This window comes from Macrobrachium nipponense, chromosome 47 (genome assembly GCF_015104395.2).
Source record: "Macrobrachium nipponense isolate FS-2020 chromosome 47, ASM1510439v2, whole genome shotgun sequence".
Classification (NCBI taxonomy): domain Eukaryota; kingdom Metazoa; phylum Arthropoda; class Malacostraca; order Decapoda; family Palaemonidae; genus Macrobrachium; species Macrobrachium nipponense.
The window spans coordinates 31,822,601-31,846,277 of NC_087222.1; the positions used below are offsets into that span (position 1 = coordinate 31,822,601).

General features: G+C 42.1%; 1 protein-coding gene across 2 annotated transcripts in view; it reads left to right on the plus strand.

Annotated features, from left to right (window-relative positions):
- Positions 1 to 2,016: 2,016 nt before the first annotated feature.
- The window catches only part of LOC135204843 (zinc finger protein OZF-like), a 197,744-nt gene continuing 176,083 nt past the window's right edge, over positions 2,017 to 23,677 (plus strand). The window contains exons 1-2 of one of the 2 annotated variants that reach the window (XM_064235052.1): positions 2,017 to 3,909; positions 8,710 to 8,853. The gene's annotated coding sequence lies outside the window, so the exon portion shown is untranslated. The remainder of the gene's footprint in view (positions 3,910 to 8,709; positions 8,854 to 23,677) is intronic. The other variant, XM_064235053.1, reaches the window with a different exon arrangement.

Below are 23,677 nucleotides of genomic sequence, written 5' to 3' on the forward strand. Positions count from 1 at the left end.
CGAGAATTTTAAATCCAAGTCTGGGAATTTGGATTTTTATTCAGAAGTGCCTTTCTGAATAAAAAAAAACGAAAAAAAGAAAGAAATAGAATAAGCGTGACTCAATGAATGGCGGGAAGTCGAAAGCCAAATTCAATAACCAACATTACAACACACGCCTACTTCACAGCTTTGAGCAACGGCACAAAGGATCCATACATCATTTCCAATCTATGTTTCTCATTTATTGGCAATACAAAAAGCAAAGCAGAAGGGGGGCAACTGTGGATAGTGCACCATCAGTAAAAGCTGTAGAGCAGGGTGAAACTGAGGCAAATGTATTGGAAAAAATGAGCGATGCCACCTTCATGAATGCCACGGAATTCCTGAAACCCGGCAAGAAAACATTCAATGAACTGCAAAAAGCAGACATAAATATAGAACAATTCTGAAAGTACCAAATTACACAATAAGCTGTGCTTTAAGACCTGAAATAGGGGCCTCTTCCTTCCTTCCTGCCACTCAAGAGATACGAAGAATAAACTATTCGATCCGGAGCATCCACTTGATCGAGAGTGGTGGAAATAGGCTCCCACAATAGACGACCATGAATCAGTATGAAAACAAGAAAAACCCCTGGATGATGCAAGTAAAAGAATATATGAAAGAATTAAACATAAACTTGAGTAAAATTGAAGCAGTTAAAGGTAAACAGTTGAAAGAAATAAACAATTGGGACAGAAAAACATGGCAGAAAGAAATGAAGGAAAAGACGACATCAAGAGTCTACAGAAAATGTAAAGAAAACATAAGAGAAGAAATCTGGTATGACAGCACTGAAAAAACAAAGCTGACCAGTATGTAGGGCCAGACCAGGTGCACTAGGGTGGAATGACAGAAATAGACTAAAAGGAGAAGACAGACGATGTTTGTGCTGTGAGGAAAAGAAATCCAGGGCATTTCTTCCTCTCTTGCCCAGAAATAAATGTACTAGTTTGGTCCAGCAGCCATATATCAGGAAAGTAAAGAGGAATTGAGGTTTTATTTACTCTTCATTGCAGATCTACTGATGGAGAAGTTGGACCTAGGAAAGAATTCGTAGAAGAATGGTGGCGTTGCAGAGAGGAGAGGCGTCAGCAGACACAAACGAAGGAAGAATAGAGAGAACGAGGAAGGGAGGATGAGCCGTTTCAGAGGCAAATCCTACCTATTACTACTCAGCGTTGCCAAAATGCGGAATTCTTGAGGTTATGACGGAAAAATAAATTCACGGTGCGAGCACCATCATTTCATTTTCCGATTTCCGTCATACTCTGTCCGGAACGGAAAAAATTTCCGCATAGTTATCAAGGCTAAACAAATATATTTTTGTTTTTATATCTTTTTATTTTTATGATATAAAATGTATGTTTCAATATCTGTTGAACTGAATTGTATTTACAACTAAAAATAACAAAATAAAGTATGAAAATGGTAACTAATTTGGAAGTTTTGGCTGATACTTGTGTTGGTTGTCGGAACCAGACTCTGGTCGGAAAAATTATCCGAGTAAGACCTCTTGTTACACGTGAGTCTATACCGTATTTGCCTTGACTTATCCCACAATATGTGTGGTTGGTACCTAAAAACGTACCATTACCATTGGTTACAATTGTATTTGCTGCAGCTATTGATATTTAATATCTGAGTACTAATGAATCTTAATGTTATCCAATAACTTTAATGCTGAAAGCGCATGGCCCTTTAAAACTTGCATTTCTGTATCAAAGAACTAAACAACTTCTCGTCTCGCACATCTGTTGCAACGAGCATAAGGTTAAACCCAGTATGAATTAGCAGGGTCTTCTATAACCTGCCTATGTTAAAAATATGGATTAATTTGAATGTCATAGGGATCATGTATTTCTGTAATGAATTGTCCGTAATAATTCCCTTAAAATTTTAACAATAAATATAGATATTATATTTATAGAATTACCTAACCTTTGTTTAAGTCTAATGCCCCATCCATACAGTCTAGCCATAAGATGAGGGATCGACAGGACGACATCTCTTTTATTTGATTATGAACTTGCTTTCAGGACATGAAATCCCAATAGAAAATTTGATTGGATTTGCGGCACATGGCGCCAGTAACATTATGGGCCAGCATAATTCATTAATTAGTAGACTGAAGAAAGCAGCACCAGGTATCACAATTTATAAATGCGCCTGTCACTCAATTCACCTTTGTGCCTCAAACGCAGCGAAGACACTTCCAAGAAAATGTGTACTGGAGCAATGGAGACCCCTCACCTTGTATTTCTCAAATAAGCATTTAGAAGACAGATTGACATCTTCACAATCAATATATAATGCCTTGCAAGACTCATAGTTGCTTATATATTTTCAATTTTTAGATTTTATATTGCCATATTTTAACAATTTCAATAAGCTAGGATTTTGTACTCAGATATTTTAAGGTTTTATTATATGCCTAGTAAAGTTACTGATAGTCAGCTCAATATTATTGACTCTAGTGATGAAACAAACTTTATTCATTCCCTTGAATCAAGTATTCTTAGGTGCTAATGTTCACAAATCATTCCAAGAACCGAATATAGCTGCAAATGATACAATGATTGCTGATATTAAAAGCAGGTGTCGACAGTTCATGGAAACAGCTTGTGTTCAAATAAAGGAGAGGTTTTCTTTAAACTCGAAATTGTTGCAGTTATGCAGTACACTATCTGTCGCAAATTGTATAAGAAATTACGCCCTACTAAGTATGCTAACACTGTCCGAGTTAGTCATAGAGGTCCCACTAATATATTCAGGTGATGTTCAGAAATTGGATTATGAATGGAGACATATACCTAATGTAGACATCCCAGGAGATACAAAAGCATCAATAATGCGGAGGCATTTTTCCTTTATCTTGCAAATGTAAAGAATGAAAATGGTCAACCAGAATTCAAAATTTTGCCTACGTTTGCTCTGAATATTGTTTCCCTACCCACGTCAAATGCAGATGCCGAAAGAATATTTTCGAAGATGAATTTGATAAAAACCAAAACTAGGAACAGGCTTTCCACCTCAACCCAAGCAGCTTTAGCAATTGTGTCGGAAACCGTAGAGAGAGAGGGTGGCTGTGTGCAATTCGAACCTACTGCAAAGACGATTAAGGTAGTACAAAGAAGCCCAGAACAACATGAGAATGTTGAGGACGAACAGGAAGACATACTTTAGGATCAGTAATTGAAAAGTTTTTGCCGTTAATATTAGCATTTTTTAGTAAGTAATAATTGGGAGACATTTGAAATATCTTTTGCCAAAGAAAATTTTATTTTTGTTACAGTATATCTATTCTGTTATATCAGTCACTAATTTATTGTTATATGTTGACCTTACATTATAACGCTCCAAATATTTATTACTGTTTAGAATCTGGTAGCCAGATAGGCCATACTTAAGAATTGTATGAAATATTTCATGCTAAAGATGTGTTATGTGCTGTATCTATTTTATGTCAAAATTTTTTATTTCGTTCATATACTGTATTTTGTTAAAAAAATAAAAAAAATATATAAAATCATCTTCGTTAGAGTGATGAATGTTAATGATGAAAGTTACATATATTTTCATCATGACATTTGTCAGCTCCATTTAATATGAATGGGATGCAATTTATAGCTGCTCTAATTTTCTTTAGTTATCCAAGAAATGAAAGTCAAGTTTACACAAATACCCGTTTGAAGGCCGTTTTCGTTACCACCAGTCGGAACCAGACGGAATTCATATGCGGATCCAGTGGCAACACTGTTACTACTACTAGCTACTACTACGAGTACGACTACAACTACTAGTAGACGACATCGGTGCGGTAACGTGTTATTCTCCCTTTGTTTTGTGTTTGTTCTGAGTTAAACGTGACCACAACGAACAAAGCAAGTATTGCAACATTGGTTTACATTTTTGCATATCTAGGGCATATATAAGAAATGGCAGGATCTAGGAGTAACCGAGATAGCGTAGGTGGAGTTGATAACCGTGCTAGACCTCACCAAAATTCAGGGGACACGTGCCCACAGTGTAGGAGGGAAGTAGGTAGGCAACAAAAGGCGTTAGAATGCGACAAATGTAGGGAATGGTTTCATACGAATTGCACCAATATCACTAATGATCAGTATGCTGGGATTCAGAGAGCTGTAGATGTAATAAAATGGTATTGTGCAGATTGTAGTAGCTAAGTGCCAGGACCAGAAGGATACAGAGATCAAAGAACTCAGGGAAGAGAACCAGACGCTTAAAGGTAGACTTCTGCAAATAGAAATAACCCGTAAGGACTTTAAGGACATTAAAGAGTCCCTAGTCAAAGACATAAAGGATGAGATTAAAGACATTAAAGAAACCCTAGCAAAAGACATAAAGGAAGAGATCCTCAGCAGCAGTAGAATAAGGGAAACAATTCAGGAAGAAATAAGAGAGGCCCAGGACAAAGACAGAAGGAAGGAAAACCTAATCATATTCAACCTGCCAGAGCATATAGCCCTAGCAGGAGAGGAAACAGAGAACTTGAAGCTAGATGAAGAGAGGTGCAACGAAATATTCACAAAAGAACTTAACCTTAATAAAGATGAATGGAATATTAAAGATGTAGTAAGGTTAGGTAGGCACGACTGCAACAAGTCAAACAATGAGGGCGATAGGCAGATCAAGGCCATGACCACTTCTAGTGAAACTCAGCCATGAGAGGGAAAAGTGGAACATATATTAAAAAGTGCCAGACTGCTAAGGAATGCAAAGAAGGATATTTACAAAAAAAATATCTATAGTTCCAGACATGACTGCTAAAGAAAGAGAAAAAGATAGCATATTAAGATCTGAATTAAAGAAAAAGCAGGATAACAAAGAGGAAGGATGGTTCATAAGTAAGGGAGAGCTGAAGAGAAGAGAAAACTTTCAGACGACTAGAATGCTCTAAAAAGGAAATCCAGGGGAATATAGATAGAAACAAAAGAATTGTTAGAAGTGTAAATGAGTTAGAGTATGAAATGTAAGTAGATAGAATTATAAATAATTTAGAGATAGGGAGTAATAATTTTTTTATGAGTGTAAATAAATTAGATTTAGGAGAAAATAGAATATATAGTAGTAATGTTAAGAGCTCTGAGGAAGGAAGTAGAAGAAGGGAAATTAGTTTAGGGCAGGTAGGTGAAGGAAGTAACTTCAGTAACAATCTTAGACTATTAGACATAGAAGAAAAAAGTGGTTTGCAAAAGATAGATAAATGGTTAGACGGTAGAAGCAATTTTGTAAATAGAGAAAGTGAAAAATTAGTGAGCAAGACAGAAGATATATCAAGAAATCTTGAAATAAAGCTTATAAGCACCCAAGGACTGACAAAAGCAAAAATAATCGAGCTAGTGGAAATAACAAAAGAAAACACAATTATGTGCATCACAGAAACACACCTTAAACAGCAAAAATTACTATTCCCAACAAGCATCAGAGTGGTAGACTCAATGAGAGAGGAAGACGACACCAAAGGAGGAGGCCTACTAACAATGTATAGAACCAAAGGAGAGATCCAGATAGAAAAAGAAAAGTCAGAACACAAAGACATTCTAATAGTAAAGGTTAACTATAGAACAACAATATTCAACATAATTCTGGTTTACATGTCAACTAGTGATAAAGAAAGAAATAAACAAATAATAAGTGCCTTACATGTAGCCATAGAAAAATCCACAGACCTGCCTATGATAGTCCTTGGGGATTTCAATGGGCACTTAGGTTTCATAGGGACACAAGAACTTGATCAAAATGGAAAATATGTTATGGACCTAATGGAAAAATATGACCTAACGCTATTAAATGGAGATCCCAGCTGCAAAGGAGAGATAACCTGGAGTAGAGGAGATCAGAACAGTGCTATAGACTTTGCCCTAGTCAACCAAAATATGTATAAAAAATATGAATGTATGGAGATAGACGAGGGAAAATATGAATATGATCTATCAGACCATCACCTCATAAAGGTCCAATTCAAAATGAACACTAAAGTAAGGAAAACATTCAGAAATGAAACAAAAGAAATCAAATATTTGAAAGTTACAGAAGAGTCTACCAGGAAATACCTTGAATATATAGAGTTTAAAGTAAGCCAACAAGACAGAAAAGGAGATCTAACCCAGTTGGAAGAAACAATGAGTGAAGCAAAAACAAATAACTTAGAGAAGATAATCAAAAGAAGGTTAAAGACAGGAAAGCAAGAAGAAATAGAACCAGTATGGGTCACCAAAGAAATAAAGAAAGAAATAAGCCAAAGAAGAGTATATAACAAATTAAAAAGGAAAGCCACAAGAATAGAAAAAAAAAGATACTATGAAGAAGCAATAAATCTTTAACAAAACAAAAAAAGCCATATTCTTAAAGCCAAAAACTCAGTAAAAAGCAGATAATAATAAAGAAAGCATATGAAGAATATGAAGAAAAAGATTAGAAATGAAATAATGAATGATAAAAACGACAACAGGAAAATCTGGGAATAGATAGGACATGCTGGAGAGGAAAGAACACATCAGAAAAAGAATGGATAGAGAATATTCGTATGAAAATAAAAAAGCAAGGAGATGAAGGATCGAACCTAGGGAGGAAAGGCTGGTTAAAATTCTGGGAAACATATATACCAAAAAGAAGAAAACAAAATAGGAGAGATATGGAATGAAAGCAAGAAAGAACAGTACAAACATGACATGGAAGAAATAGTGAAAAGATTAGGACAGCAGATGAAATGCCATATATCTTTAAGGGAACATATGCATGGAGTGTATGACCCAACAGAGACAGAGATCAGACCCATGGAAGAAATCAACATAACAGAAGAAGATGTAAAAAATCAACTTGAGAAAATGAAGACAAATAAAGCACCAGGACCAGATGGAATGAAGCCAGTACTGTTCAAATTACTATTACAAAGTAACAACCTTAAAAAAGAATTGGCGGAATGTTTAAATAACATACTGAAGGGCAGGAAAACACAGAAAAGCTGGTTTAAGTCAAAAACAACACTTACGCCCAAAAAACAAAACCCCACAGTCAAAGATCTAAGGCCAATTGCTCTAACAAATGCATCATATAAAATCTTCATGGGGATCCTGAGAACCAAAATAGAAAAACATATTAGAAATATAGGAAAAATGAATGAACTACAAACAGGCTTTACCGCACAAAGGAGAGGAATCGATAATTTATATATCTTGCAATACTGCATACAAGAGACTTACAGAAGAAAGGACCCATTATTTGTAGTATCAATAGACTTCCAAAAAGCATTTGACTCGGTTAATAGGAAAAAGCTCATTGAGGTCATGATGAAATACAGGCTACATGCAGAAGTAATAAATACAGTTGCAAAGATATATACAAATGACGTAACAAGCCTATGCCTTAACAATACAGAACAAAAGAACTAAACGTAACCAATGGAATAAGACAGGGATGCAATGGCTCAACTATATTCTTTCTATTAATAACGTACTTGATAATAGAAAAATTAGAAAATACAACAGAAGGTTTCAGAAATGAAGTAATAAGGATAGTGGCACTACTATATGCAGACGACGGATTAATACTAGGGCACACACTAGAAGAAATAACAAAATCAATAAAAACCCTTATGGAAATCGCAAGTGAATGTGGCCTAAACATAAACAAGGACAAGAGTAACATACTAATATACAACGACTGGTACAGTATCGATGATGTGGAGAATATGGAACACATAGAAGGAATAAAAATAGTTAAGAATATTAAATACCTAGGAGTAACAATCAACAACATGAAAGACTGCTTCAGAGAACAGATAAAAAGGGCCCAAATTAAAGCAAAGCAGATGGCAAATATGGCTAATGCAGTCATCAATAAAAGCTGTAGCAGGGTAAAAATAGGAAAATTGTACTGGAAAGGACTAGCGATGCCTTCATTCATGTATGCGATGGAAGTCATGAAACTTGACAGGAAAACAATAAATGAATTGCAGAAGATAGATAATAAAGTATACAGAGCAATATTGAAAGCGCCAAATTACACAGCAAGTTGTGCGTTAAGATCTGAAATAGGGGCCTCTTCCTGCCAATCTAGAGATATCAAGAATAAACTTTTCTACCTGAAACATACACTAAAGAATGGTGGAAATAGGCTCCTATATGAGATAACAATGGATCAGTATGAAAACAAAAAAACACCCTGGATAATGCAAGTAAAAGAGTACATGAAAGAACTAAACATAAACTTAAGTAAAATTGAAGCAGTTAAAGACAAACAGTTAAGAGAAATAATAAACAATTGGGACAGAAAAATATGGCAAAAAGAAATGAATGAAAAGTCAACATTAAGAATCTACAGAAAATATAAAGAAAACATAAGAGAAGAAATCTGGTATGATAACACTGAAAAAACAATGCTGATCAGTAGGGCCAGACTAGGTATACTAGGATTAAATGATAGAAATAGGATAAAAGGAGAAGATACAAAATGTTTATACTGTGAGGAACAAAATGAAAATTTAGAACATTTCTTACTTTACTGTCCAGCATACAATGAAATTAGAAATAGATATAGCTTTATGCAGCAACCATATCAAGAAAATAAAGAGGAATTAGTAGCAAATATAATCTTATTGGTAGTACTAATGAGGGAGGAAGTGGAGAATAGGAAAGATTTTATAAAAGAAATGTGGTATTTCAGAGAGAAGAAGCTCAAGCAAACACAAACAAAGGAGGAATAAAAGAAGCAAGGGAGCCGTTTCAAAGGCATATCCCACCCACTACTACTACTACTACTAGTCTACGATATTCCTAACCTGCTTCTCGTCATTCATTACCTGTGGATGTAAGTATTATATCGACAGTTACGTTCAAAACTGACCAATAGCCTGATTTCCGGTTATGTACGGAGATAATATACCAGATTGTGTTCTAAGGGGCCCCGTAGTCATAGGGTCCGTTGTCGGGGGGCCAGTCAAATCCTTGATCCAGGGGCGTGAGGGTGGGTCATTCGGGAGGTGGGTAGCGAGGGGATGTTTATGGGAACTAAATAGCTAGATATCTATCATGGCCCCCAGGAGGCCGGACACCCTTCTCGATATGAGTGAGATTCCCCCAGAGGCTTCTGAGGTGAGGCCACAGGGTAGGCGTCCCCAACCACCCTGAGGGAGGGTGACCCCCAAAATCGTCAGTTCTTCTTCTTCTGTTTCCTCCGACGAAATTTGTCGGCCTCTGATTGAGTATTAGAGTCACCATTGTCTGCAGAGGAGAGGATCGATCTCCTGGTCGCCTCAGGTCAGGTATTGTCACTGCAGCCTACGCTAGGCTACCCTGTAGCTATAGACAAGTTTAGGTTGTGCTCAGTGTAGATCTAGGGCAAACAATCACGGACGATCCATCGCCATCACGCTGGCCGGGTCTTATTCACTCGATATTTAATTGGTGGAACAAGAATACAATTACTACTTTAAGCATACCATTCAAAAGATTGAAGTTCCGTCAACATAATGTGATATATGGAAGCCCCATACGAACTAAAATAAGCATGTGACGCTCTTCATAAAATATGTTTTCAAGGCAGTTTTGAAATCCAATATGGCAGCTATCATCAGGCTGGCTGGTCTAACCACGGACAATCCACCATCTTTCCCAGCCTTCCCAGCACTCATTTGAACAATGTTAGCATATATATGTAACGTTTATTGATCTTACTCAAGATTGCAGTTGTAATCAGCACAATGAAACAACATTTTGTTGCCTATAATAGTGAAAGTATGAAACTTTTTATTCTCGGGGTCATGGTTTCAACTGAATTCATGTTTACCTTGTAATCGGTGGCTTTATCCTTACTGCCATCACAACTGAAACTCCACAATGCTTATTTGGTTGTAATTATACATGTTTTGGTCTGAATTCACTCCAAATTGCACTTGAACTATGTTGCAGTTCCTGGTTCCTAAGCGCTCACTCCACAAGCACAGTTGCGGGCAGCACACAAGTACACGGTTTATGAGGTGCAAAGCTTTGTTCCCTTAATTGTTTACTTTACTCATTATTGAATTTAAGTTTACTTTGTTACTTCAAAATTTTTATTTAATTAATGTGTATTATCCCTTTTTTGCAACTAAGTTAACCCCGAAAAATTACAGATATTTCTAAAGTAGATACGAGCAGACAGCAAAATGACTCATCGTTGCCAATCTAGTGGAGCCTCACACATACGCCGATGCATTTACATACTGTGTCCATGAATTCTAGTTGTCATAGTAATGCAATAATGATAAAATTGCTCTAATATGTATAGTAGGTATATACTAGAAATAGATATGCTAATTTCACTTATTTCCCTGTCTTTGTGTAAGTCTTATACCCAGTTTGGAGGGGTAAACACATACCAATTGACAACACTGATAATCAATAGTAGAGCACGAAGAACGCTGTAGGTACCGTTCGCAGCAAAACTGTTGATATTTGAATCAGGAATCTAGTTACTTTTTCAACAACGAATATTTTCAAATTAATAATCGTGAATGTGTAAAATATTTATGCAATTCATGACCTTATACTGCCGTTTACCTATTTATTTAAATAATTATCTAGTGCACGCTTCTTCTCCCAAAAAATCGTAGTTTCCTTGGTTAAGTCATGGGTGGAAGTCATTGTTTATGATTTTTGTGAAGAAAGTGCCCCAGCGTCTATGGGTACAAGTGGTGTGCGGGTTTAGCACATGGAATGGGAAGTTTATTGACATAAGCAATTCCGCAAACATCGAGATGGCGTCAATCTTCTAAATATTCAGAGTTGTAAGTAAAAATTTTGAAAGCGTCAGGAAGGTATGTGTGCACTGCGTAGAGCCAGACTTTCATTAACCTCTGCTTAATCTTAAAATATGACCTTAATTTCTAACTTTTGAGAAAGCACTTAGTACTTCGAAAGGAGAGTAGAGGTCTTGAGCTCCTGCTCTCACCACCAACAACTTGTGACTGATGCCCATCTCCGGTGTCAGGACGTGTTAAAGTACTTATTCGGAGGGTGGCTTCACATGGTGGAATCTGGATCCGCTAGCCCAGTTGGTTGTTTCCCCTATTTACCTTTGAACTCTTTATTTGTCGGTACATTGCACCCATTGGTACCGTCGTGTAGTGCTGCGGAATGCTTATATAGAAATACTGTACTGTGCTCGGCATTGTATCTGCTGTGGTAAAACTTTCCTTTATTTGCTCGGCCTAGTTCCTGCCAGTTGCCAACCGGGACAGGTTACTGCCTCTTTGGGGGGTCCAGGTCACATCACCCATCACCCTGAATTAGGTGAGGTAGGTTAGATCTGGTCAGGTCAGGACCTGGCATTCTAGGTAAAGTAGGTCTATTCATGTAGGTACGAGGAACCTGTCCCGGTCGACATCTGGGGGGAATCAGGCCGCGCAACTATTGTCAAATTTGACTGATTCTTATGTACAATGTTACTTGGGTCCCCAGATTTGATGTAGCTCTCAGTCAGTCACTGAGTGCCAATTTTCAGGCTGGGGGCATAACAAGAGGCCTCTTCTATGCTGACATATGAATTTCAGGAGTATTGGTTTACTTTCTATTCCCTCACATTTGTGTATTTGTCACGTTTTCGTGTAACTTTTCTCTCTCTCTCTCTCTCTCTCTCTCTCTCTCTCTCTCTCTCTCTCTCTCTCTCTCTCTCTCTCTCTCTCTCTCTCTCTCTCTGCAGACATCTTGTTGACCTCAATACTCACCTTAACATTCTATTATATAGGAAGCAGAGTTTGCATTCAATTCAATTGTTCTGTTCTTTACTCCTCAAAGATGGTCCGAAATAGAGAAAGTTAAACAGGTTTTAGGGAGACCTATATTCACATAAAAAGTTCAAATTTGTTCCTACACATAATACAAACCCTCGGTCCTTTACACAAGGATTACTTTCAGCGTAGGCTGGAACTCAGTCGTAAGGGAATAACAACAAGGTAGTAGTTAGGCAGTAACTGCTTGTCCAATAGTCAGGAGTCCTTCCCCACCGGACGTAAACATTCCACTTTGCTTTCAGCCACCGTTGTGCACAGACGTTCTCTCTGCCCGCCTTTGTTGTAAGAATTGTGAGATTTTTTTTTTTTTTTTTTTTTTTTTTTTTTTTTTTTTTTTTTTTTTTGTGTTTGTGTTTTGTTGTTTGCTTAATTTTTAAGATCCAAACCTAAAACTTGGATAAGCCTCTTCGCCCCCCAAATTGCACAACGCACTTGCCCTGGAGCGGGGGCCAGAAAATGCGGAGGTTTCCCCTCTGTTAAATAAACATAACGAAAATGCATCTTTTCTGTTAATCTTTTAAAATTATACACTATCCTATTATATTGTATGTATTCTCATATTACGTATTGCATCATAAAATACTAACAAAGCCGTCAATGTTTTGGTTTGGAAATCAGCTGATGGCAAATACGAGTTTATTTCGTCATATTTAACTCAATTCGGAGCAAATTGTTTTGCTTTTAGTTAGCATAAAAGAATATCTAGATAGTTTACTTATATGAGTTAAGTATATCTTAATTTTACCAGACCACTGGGCTGATTAACAGCTCTCCTAGGGCTGGCCCGAAGGATTAGATATTTTTACATGTCTAGGAACCAATTGGTCACCTACCAATGGGACCTACAGGTTATTGTGGGATCCGTACCACACTATATCGAGAAATGAATTTCTATCACCAGAAATAAATTCCTCTGACTCCGCGTTGGCTGAGCCGGGAATCAAACTTCTGACTACCGGAGTGGCAGCCGAGCGTGAAAACCACTCGTCCAGCGAGGAACTACTTATATGAGACAAGGTCATCTTTTTGTGATAAGACATATTAATTCTAAGTTGAAATATGAATTTAATAAGTCTCGGGAACTAAATTATTTTTTTCATTAACAAAGTGCTTTGTGGGCATGTTTATTGTTTAAGGAAAATTACGACGTTCCGAGGTTACGACCCTTGTCAATAGACGTTATTTCCAGGGTTATGACGCCTACAACGCTCATCTGGGAGATGAAATATGACACCAAAAATGCAAAATAATCAATATTTGAAGGTTTTTTTGATGAAAAATGCCATAAGAATGCAGTTTACATAGTTTTCAATGCACCCAAAGCATTAAAAGTAAGGTTTTCTTAGGATTTTTGACGATGTTCCGGCTTACGACGCGTCTCAAGAACGGAACCCCCGTCGTAACCCGGGGACCGCCTGTACAAGCTTTACCGTTACGTTATTTATCTTTTATCGGTGTGAAAACAGCAGTAAACTGTATTCTTTCAAGACCTGAAGTTTTGATTAAAATGATTCTCTCAACTTGATCTATGGTTGTGTTTGATTGAATAAGTTTACGGGAGTTTTATCTTTGTTACCATTGCACAATAACTCATTAGCAGCCCGAAAAGTGTTTTCAGCTTCAGCTACACCTTTGTTTAAATTTGACAGTATGTTTCCTCACTGATCTGTGATCTAGAGCGAACAAAGTTATTACCTAAAAATATATCGGTTGTATCATACATAACATCATTTATAACATAACTGCGGTAATTGTTTACTATCATATGATGGTTGAAATACAAGCCAAATGGATATTGTTATCCAATTTGGTTGGACTTAGCAAAACGTTATTGCTCGTTCGGTTGTTCGGGGCTGTACACATTTACCAAACGAGTAAAATGTTTAAACAAAACTTTAATCATTCTCTTTTGCTGTTTTTTTTTTAAACTTATTCAACTAGAAGATGGCATACAGTTAGGCAATTGTAATTTGGTCTGTCTCTCTTGCTGCCTGGTTGTACGCTGCTGGGCTGCACCTGTTACAAGCAAAATTTAAAAATATTTTCAAAATATTATCGTATCAGTATTAATTGCTAACCCCATCATAAAATCGGATTATTGTAAAACGAATTATCGTAGTTTGAACACTACCTGTATCTCTTGGTCGGCTGAGCTATGGGCGAGATACGAGGGGAGGAAGCAATTGCCCCCGTCAACTCCGTTGATGGCAAACCTGTTGTCTTCCTTTCTCCCTACTAACCTGACTTTTGTTCCCTCAGGTATGTCTGACTCCGCAGTCAGGGATGTGCAGCAGGCTTGGGTAAAGCTGGTGTTGCCTGGTGCTCCCTCGCTCCAGGGGCTGATGGATCATTTTTCATCAGTCCCTGTGACTTATGAGGTAGAGTCAAGGACTACTAGAACTATTTTGATGCCTGTGTTCGCGGCACTGCCCCACTTGTACACCTAGCACATAACTTGGGTTACACCTGCTGCGGTCATATCGTCATTGCCGCATACTTCAAGGGTGGCATCTTTTCCTGCTCCTCCTCCTCCAGGCTATGCAGTCCTCTCTCCCTCAGCTGGGTATGATCATTCGAAGATATCCCCACTTGATCATCTTCCTGTCTCCATCTCCATGCCTGCTGCCCATGTTCCTGACTGTGCGAGTGCTGCTGTGGCGTCTGCGCCCCCGGTCCAGGCCACTCTGGAGCCTGCTGCTTCGGCAGCCACTTCAATGCCGCCCTGGATGGGGGATCTGACTGCCCTTCTGAGGAAGCTGACGAAGAAGTCAAAGAAGAAGCGAAATGTGTTGTCTTCCTCCTCGTCTTTATCTTTGTCGTTGTCGTCTGCCGCCTCCTCCACTTCTTCTTCTGAGGCTCGTCTGCTGAAGAAGAAGAAGGCTGTGTCTTCCTCCCTAAGAAGTCTCGCACTGGGATCTCTAAGGGTCTGTCTCACCGTTCTGGTGAGACAGGTGGCCCTTCCACTGGTCCTCCCATTCCTTTGGGAACGGGGACCGCCTCGCCAACCCCAGTGGCATGCAGGGCGGGGACCACAGATGTACTCGCTACCGCTGGTACTTCTGCTCCTAGTTCTGGAGGTTCTGCCACTAGGACCGGGATCGTCTTGAGTGCAGCTAGAGTCGGTGATGCCGAGTCCGCTCACCGTCGCGACTTGGGTGCAGTGCGGAGGGTAGGTGAGGGTCGCTCAGGTGGCTTTCGCCTTGCCGATGATCGCTCGCACAGCAATCATTACTGCTCCCAAGGGGTGACGTGACGGTCCCACGGGACCGTGAAAGCGGCAAGACCGGTAAGAGGTCCCCTGTTGAGGTCCCCTTTTCAGGCTTTTGGAGGAGCTTCGGCTTCTTCTGAGGCTTTGATGCATCGTGAGGACGGTGCCCACTCTCATCACGCTGGTGGACGCTATTCTTCACCCGATCGTTGGTCATGCACTACTCCCCATAACGTGAGAGAGCTTCACTACCGTCCTCAGAGGAGTGCTTCTCCACATGGAGTGCTCTTCTAGACCTGTGAACCGATCATCACCGCGGGTTGATGATTGCTTGCAGCCCGCTCCATCCGTTTGTTCTGCTAGCAGACAGAGCAGGAGCGTCAGATCTTCCTCACCTGTCCCCTCAACCTCCTCGGGATACACCGGGAGAAACGAGGTGGCCAGGGGAACCATGGGGAGTGCGCTCCTCACGGTTCCGGCACGGTCTTAGGACCTGAGAAGTCATATGATCAGATGGTTCGAGGAGATCCTGGGGGTCTGTAGGCTCTTCCCTCTGAAGGAAGAGGGTCGAGGGAGGGACTCGCCCTGGAAGGACTTGACAGTCCTCCTCAGGACGCAGTCACTCCCGAGATCCAGAGGTCATCTCGCTGATTCGTTAGCACAATGACCTCAGGGAAGGATCAGTGGTTGCTCCCTCTGACCGCCCTTCACAGTTAGTCATTCTGGGGTCCTAAGAAGGAACCCAGAGCTTCTGTGGGGTTACTTGGTCTTCCTTGTCCGAGAGTGTGTTGTACCAAGGAAACAATCTCGTCTCAGGACAAGAGAGTTCACTCAGGGCCAACAGAGTGGACAAGTTGCTTCTCCCTCCTCTACCTCATCAGCGGCGCTTCTACTTGTCTTCGGAGAACCCACTGCTGACTAAGCAGGTTGATCCGGAGTTAGTACGCCTAACTTCTGGCTTGCTTGTGCAACATCTCCTGTCGGAGAACCTCTGGTTTATGTAACAAGAGGCAACGGTGTTGGAGGCTACCGCTATGGCAGCCCTCCAGGCCATCTCCTGGCTGGATCTGTGGTCCCTCACAGTAGCCAAGACCGTGGCTTCTTCAGGACCAATAGTTCCCAGAGAAGACTTGGCCTTCGGGAGACTCTGTCAGTCTGGCGGTAGGACTATTTCCTACCTGGCCCACCAGACTGCCAACCTGTGGGCCAACCTGGTTCTTAGGAGGAGGGATGCTGTCCTAACTCGTATAACCAGGGTGGCTGATGTAGAGTCTGCATTGGGTCTTAGGAATGGACTGTTGCAGGGTTCCTCCTCTCTCTTACTTAGAGATATGGTGGACGCTGCGGTAGACAAGCGGAGAGCTGAAGACAGCGATCATCTTGTCCACCAGGCAGTTGCCAAGACTTCCGGGCCATCTTGTGCAACTGTGGTTAGGCCTCAGAGCCAAGCTAACTTGTCCTCTGGCCCCAAGACTGCTTCTTTGTCGAAAAGGGCGCGAAGAAAGACCCAGCCTTCCTCCCTTGCTTCGAAAGGGGAAGCCTCCTGTTTCTTGCGAGAAAGGAGGTAAGCGAAAGAGGAAGAAGGGGAAATACCAGGGACAGCATTCCGCCTCAGCTGCTGCCATTGATGGGGGGTTGCCTGGCGAGCCATTGGACAACATGGCAGCGCTACAGAGCTGAGACTTGGGTAGTGGATGTCAATCGGGAGGGATATCTTCTTCCCTTTGAGTCAAGGCCACCCCTCACCGATCATCCAGTCCATCTCCAAACGTACATTCCTGGTTCTGCCAAGGATCTGGCACTCAAGGAGGAAGTGCTGATTATGTTGAGCAAGAGGGCTGTGGAAATCGTCCGAGATCCTTCACCGGGTTTCCACAGCCGCCTTTTCCTGATGGAGAAGGCTTTGGGGGCCTGGAGACTGGTGATAGATCTCTCTCCCTTTAACCGATTCGTTCGCCAGACTTAGTTCACGATGGAGACGGTATGCTCCGTGCTCGCCTCCATTAGGGAGAACGATTTCATGCTTTCAGTGGACCTGAAGGATGCATATTTTCAGATACCCATCCATCAGTCCTCCACGAAGTACCTTCGCTTTATCCTTGAGGGGACGGTGTTCCAATTCAGGGCACTTTGGTTCGGACTCTCAACTGCCCCACAGGTGTTCACGCGAGTGTTCACACTAGTTTCGGCTTGGGCCCACTCGGTCGGGATATGTCTTTTGAGGTATCTTGACGATTGGTTAGCCCTGGCGAGCTCTCTCTGGCAGTTGCTACAGGACAGGGATTGTCTCCTTGACTTTTGTTGCGATCTGGGGATTGTGGTAAATTTCAAGAAGTCAGATCTCATTCCTAAGCAGAGGATAAAGTACCTGGGCATGCTGATCAACACAGTAGCATCATGAGTCTTCCCCGTGGACTTGAGGATCAGCAAGTTCAGGAAAGCAGCTCAACTGTTTCTGTCTTCACAGGGACAGCCAGCTCGACTTTGGCAGGACGTGATTGGTCACCTGTCGTCTCTAGAGGAGTTAGTCTCTCACGGGCATCTTCACTTGCGGTCTCTGCAATGGAGACTAAAGGATAGTTGGTCACAGGTTTGAGATCCTCGATCCTTCCTCATCCCTCTCACGGAGAAAGTGAGGAAGGATTTAGCCTGGTGGCTAGATGACAGGAACCTCTTAATAGGAGTGGAGTTCCACACTCCCCCTCCAGACATGCTTCTGTTCGCAGATGCATCGAACTAGGGTTGGGGGCGCACACCTGGAGGTCCTGAGTGCAGGAGTGTGGGATCGACACAACAGGCACCTTCACATCAACGTCCTGGAACTGAAGGTGGTGTTTTCAGCCCTCCAAGAATTTTGGGAACGTGTGATGGGACACTCTTGGTGTTGATGAGCAACAACACCACAGTAGTGGCATATGTCAACAAACAGAGGGGGTCTAGTGTCCCTCCCGTTGCATCAGTTGACAATGCAGGCGCACGAGTGGGCTACAGCTCACTCGGTAGAGCTGTCGGCCAGATACATTCCAGGCAAGAGGAATGTAGTGGCAAACAAGCTCAGTCACCAGAATCAGGTGATTGGGACAGAATGGTCTCTTCACCCAGACGTGGCTGAAAGGCTGTTTGACCTGTGGGGGTGTCCAGTGGTGGACCTGTTCACCACCCAGCAAAACAAAAAACTTCCGGTTTTCTTCTCCGTGGTGCCTGGCCCATAGGCTGCTGCAGAGGGCTCATTCCAACATCCGTGGGACAACTTTGAAGTATACGCCTTTTTGCCATTCTCTCTGATTTGCAAGGTGATCAGCAGAGTGCTGGTCACCAGCAATCTTCAGATGATCTTGGTACCTCCTAAATGGCCTGAGGCCGCTATCCCAATCTGTTGGCTCATCTCTCTGAGGCACCGCAGGAGATTCCCCCATAGCACAACCTTCTGTGTCAACTGCACATAGAAGGGTACCACTTGGCAGTACAGTCCCTGTGTCTTCACGGCTGGCGGTTATCCACCATCTCTTGCGAGTATGAGGCTTTTCTTGTCGAGCAGCAACAGAGATGGCAGGATACCTCAGACAGTCCTCTGCAGCAGTGTACCAGGGAAAGTGATCCGTCTTCTGTGGTTGGTGTCGTGAACGAGGTCTTTCTGCTCAGAGCCACTAAGTCTTTCTTTGCCAAGAGAAGTTCCTCTATTTCTCTGCAGTTTAAGGCTACAGGTCTGCCTTGGCCTTGGTCCTGAAGCTGCAAGGAGTGGATATCTCCTTTTCTTTGGAGATTTCCCTCCTTAGGAGTTTCGAGAGGTCTTGCCCACCCAGGGAACTCAGGCCTCCTGAGTGGAATGTGACTCTCGTCTTAAGGAGCTTGACTTGTAGACCCTACGAGCCTCTCCGGGATTTCGTAGCAAAGACTCAGAATCCTTCAGTCCCTGACAATAGATTCGAGTTCTATATGATCCCCTCCCTAGAGGACTTCAGTGGTAATGATGCAGACGAGATGCTACTTTATCCCATTAGAGTTCTGCGGTGCTATCTGAAGAGAACTCATCATCTCCAGCCTCAGTGTTGAAGCCTCTGTTAGCACCTGGGTGACCAAGAAAGTGTTGTCCAAGAACACTATCTCTTTCTGGCTTCATGAGGTGATCATGAAAGCGTACTCCTCCAAATGGAGATTCGACACTGGTACCTTTCATCCGAGAGCCCACGAAGTCAGAGGTACTGGTCCTACCCTTGCATTCCGCAAGCGTTCCGCAAGAACCTGTCGATTTCGCAGGTATTGAAGGCAGGGGTGTGGTCCAACCAAACCACCTTCACCTCCTCCTACCTTCGGGATATTGTCCATAGGTCCTTGGGTACCTTTTCCTTGGGATTTGTGGTGGCTGCTCAACAAGTTGTGTAACTTACCCAGCTCCTCTAACTGGACAGGGTTGCATCTTGCCTTTGTGTAACCATATGAATGGGTGTGAATGAGAGTCTTCCTCCTTCATTCTGCTCTCTTCCTACGGGCAGAGAACTGCGGTCGTCTCACATGCTGGAAAGGGCAGTCGATGCAGGTAAGCTATGTTACTGAGCTCCATTCTGTCCCTTTCATTAGGGTATAGAAGCATATATCCGTCCCTTCCCTAACAAAGGGGGAAGTGGACACTAGCATGAAACAAACCCAATACTGTATATTTGTCATCTTGCTTCCGACTATAAGTTCTTGTTTGCTGTTCATGAGAGGCTATGCTTGCTTGCCTCATGAATTGGTCCAGAGGTCTGACCATTGGTCTTGCAGCTCTCACACTCCAATCAATTGGACAGAGGCCAGGTTCCCCCCCCCTTGCTCTAATGACCAGGGTGGGAATGAACACCAGTCTGTTCACATGACTCAGATTCCTCCTACCAATCAGTGAGTCTTCCTTAAGTAAAGGACTGAGGATTTGTATTACATGTAGGAACAAATCACAATTTTTAAAAGTAAATTGTATTTTCCTAACTACAAACCTGAGGTCCTTTACATATAGGCCCACCTCATGCCACCCCTCAATCTGTTCCTGGGCCTAAAGCAAAGTGGAATGTTTACGTCCAGTCGGGCGTGACTCCCGACTATTGGACAAGCAGTTACTGCCTAACTACCTTGTTGTTATTCTCTTACACCCGAAATTTCAGCCAACACTGAAAGTAATTCCTTATGTAAAGGACCTCAGGTTTGTGTAGTTAGGGGAAATACAATTTACTTTCAAAAATTTATATTAAATGACAAAAGGGATTTTGACGAAGGAAAAATCTATTTCTGGGCAAAGGCCCGTGTCACCCAGTGAAATGTCCCTTTAGCACACATTTCTAGGGTAAAATATTGCTATAATACCAGAGAAAAAAGCTAATATGGAAATGCCAGAATATTCTGGCTCGCTCACCTTATTTTAAGGTGTCGGTATGGTTTCTGGGGCGAGTGAAACCACTACCAGAGGTCCTTTGCCATTTAGATTCATCCTTTTTCAAAATCCCTCAACTATAGAGGAGCCGACCTAAGGCCCACTCCTCGCTACCATTACGGCTAGCGCCTCTGACGTCATTCCTGCAGATAGCACCCAAGCTTTGGCCAAAAAGGGGGGGGTAACATGAAAGGGTGGGATTTCACTGGGCGACACGGGCCTTTGCCCAGAAATAGATTTTTCCTTCGTCAAAATCCCTTTTCTGGGCTCAGCCCGTGTCGCTACATGAAATAGTACCAGAGAAATGGCCACATAAGCTTGGAATAAGGAAGCACACAAGTAATACATAGGATAATCAAAAACAATTAAGGTTAATTGCTATAATCTAAGAATAAAGTTACAAGGTGAGTAACAACAGGGCAATTGGAACCTTAATAATAAGGTAAATACAAAACAATTCGTACTTAATATTAAACAGCAAGGTAAACTTAAACTGTGACTAATCCTAGGAACAAAACAAGAGGAAGCATCACAATATATACAACATGTGGCATCCAAGGTACAATATGGCTACATGGTGGCTGAGCCACGGCAAGAATGTTAGCAAGGTAGGAAGGAGAGATCTAGGTTAAACTACTTACTACTACTCAAGCAGTGTCAGGAGAAACTGTTTCCCACTGCCACTGCTGGAAATTTAAGGGCTTCTAAGGACTTATGATAATGGTGTTTAAATACTGTCGGAGATTTCCAGCCTGTGTACTTCTTCAGATCATCAAAATTCATATGTTGAAAATAATTGATAGAGGTAGCTACTGCCCTAACATCATGTACCTGTGGGAAGGACTCCGGGTTTGCTTGCTTAATAAAGTATAAGATTTGCTGCCTGATTCCTTTTAAGGAAATGGTGCCTCCCTTTTCCCTAACAAATAGAGGGCCTGAAGATCTTAGGGCAGTTCTATTTAGGTATGCTCTCAAAGTAGCAACTGGACATAAGGACGGGTCCTGTGGAAGTGGGAGAATTTTCCATGGGGCCCACCTATCCAGTGGGTCCTCATTCTTAGGTAGAAATTGACGATCTGGGGAAAGTAACACTTCTCCTGAAGGGAGGAACTCTATATGACCAGAATCTCTAGATAGAGCCGACAGTTTGGATACCCTGGTTCCTGAGGCCAGACTTAATAGGAGTAATGTTTTCCTCAGGAGAGGTAAAAAGTCACATGAGTCATTATTAGTGTCCGAGGCCAATTTAAGGACATCATTCAAGAACCATGACACAGACTTGGGCCTCTCGGATGGTATGAGTCTAGCGCAGGCCTTAGGGATAGATGAAAAATAAGAGTCTGTCAGATCTATTTTGAATCCAAACTGGAAGATTTTCTTAAGTGCAGACTTAGTAGTAGTAATAGTACTAGCTGCTAAACCTTTCTCAAACAGTGTCCTGAAAAAGAATATGACCAGATTGGCATTCATGGTTTGTGTATCAGAGTTCCTCAGGAATACAGCTAGTTTTTTAACTGCCGAGTCATATTGACGCAAGGTCGATTCCCGTTTATCAGATTCTAAGAGTAAGATGTTCTTAGGGTCGATATTGGCATCTCTTTGTGCTGCAAACTTCATGAAGTCCATAAAGTTAGGGCTTTCTGAATTCCTGAGGAAGTGAACACAGTCCTCGTTTGTACTAGTTGTGACAGTTTGGGATTGGGGATCCGTTGAGGGCGGAGTCCCAATTCCAGTAGAAGTGGGAACCAATTGCTCTTGGGCCAATTGGGGGCTATTAGAGCAATGTGGCCTTTGAACGTCCTGAGCTTGTTCAGAACCTTCAAGAGAAGATTCACTGGAGGAAAGAGGTCAATCTTCTTCCACTGATTCCAGTCTATAGCCATGGCGTCCGTGGGATAGGCCAGAGGGTCCAGGTTGGGGGCCATGTAACAAGGGAGTATGTGATTCGACTCCGTGGCGAAGAGATCTACCTGAAGCCCTGGGACTAGTTGGCAGACCCAGCTGAATGATTGCTTGTCCAGGGACCACTCTGACTCCAGCGGGACTGAACGTGATAGTGCGTCCGCTACTACGTTCCTTACGCCTGCTAGATGAGTGGCGGACAGGTGCCATTTGTTCTTGGCTGCTAGTGAAAATATGGCTATCATGACATGGTTCACGTGGCTCGACTTGGAGCCTCCCCTGTTGATGCAGTGTACTACTACTGCACTGTCCAGCACCAGTTTGACATGAGATTCCTTGGCTGGATGAAGCTTTTTCAGGGTGAGGAACACTGCCATAGCTTCCAGTACATTGATATGAAGCTGGCGGAATGATAGGGACCAGGTTCCCTGTACCTTTTTGTACTGTATCCTCCCCAGCCGCTTAGTGATGCATCTGTGTGGATCACTAGGACCGGCGGAGGGAACTGGAGCGGAATTGTCTTTGACAAATTCTTGATCTCCGTCCACGGGTGGAGTCTCTTCCGTAAGATCGCCGGGATAGGGGCTAGTTTGTCCCGGGATCTGTTGTTTGCTCTTGAGCGCCAAACGCGGTTTATGTCTTTCAGTTTGGCTTTTAGAAGAACATCCGTTACTGAAGCGAACTGAGAGAGCCTAAGATTCTTTCTTGGTTCCTCCGGGACGTCTGCTTGTACTTGAGAAACTGCCTGGTTGCTTTGGCTATTTCTCTCCTCTTCAACGGCAGAATTGATAGTGTGAGAGTTCAAGTTCCATTGAATGCCTAACCACTGAAAGCGAGACTCCGGTGTTAGCCGGGACTTGGTTTTGTTTATCTGGAAGCCCAGATGTTCCAGAAACTGGATTACTTTGACCTTTGCTTTGTGGCATTCTTCGATGCTTGTGGCCCATACGAGCCAATCGTCCAGATAAGCTACTAGCATTATTCCTTGCGACCTCAGTTCTTGAACGACTGTCTCCGCCAGTTTTGTAAATATCTTGGGGGCTACGTTGAGCCCGAACGGCATTACTTTGAAAGAGAATGCCTGGTATCCTAGTCTGAAGCCTAGAAACGGGCGGAAGTGTCTTGCTACTGGAACATGATAGTAGGCATCTGTAAGATCTATAGAGGTGTGACGGCCCCCAACGGGGAAGTAAGGTCCACACCTGAGAAACGGTCAGCATTCGGAACTTATCGCAACGAATGAATAAGTTCAGACGGGACAAGTCTAGAATTATTCTTCGTTTGTTTGAGCCTTTCTTTGGCACGCTGAACAAGCGACCTTGAAATTTTAAATGCTTGACTCTTGACACTA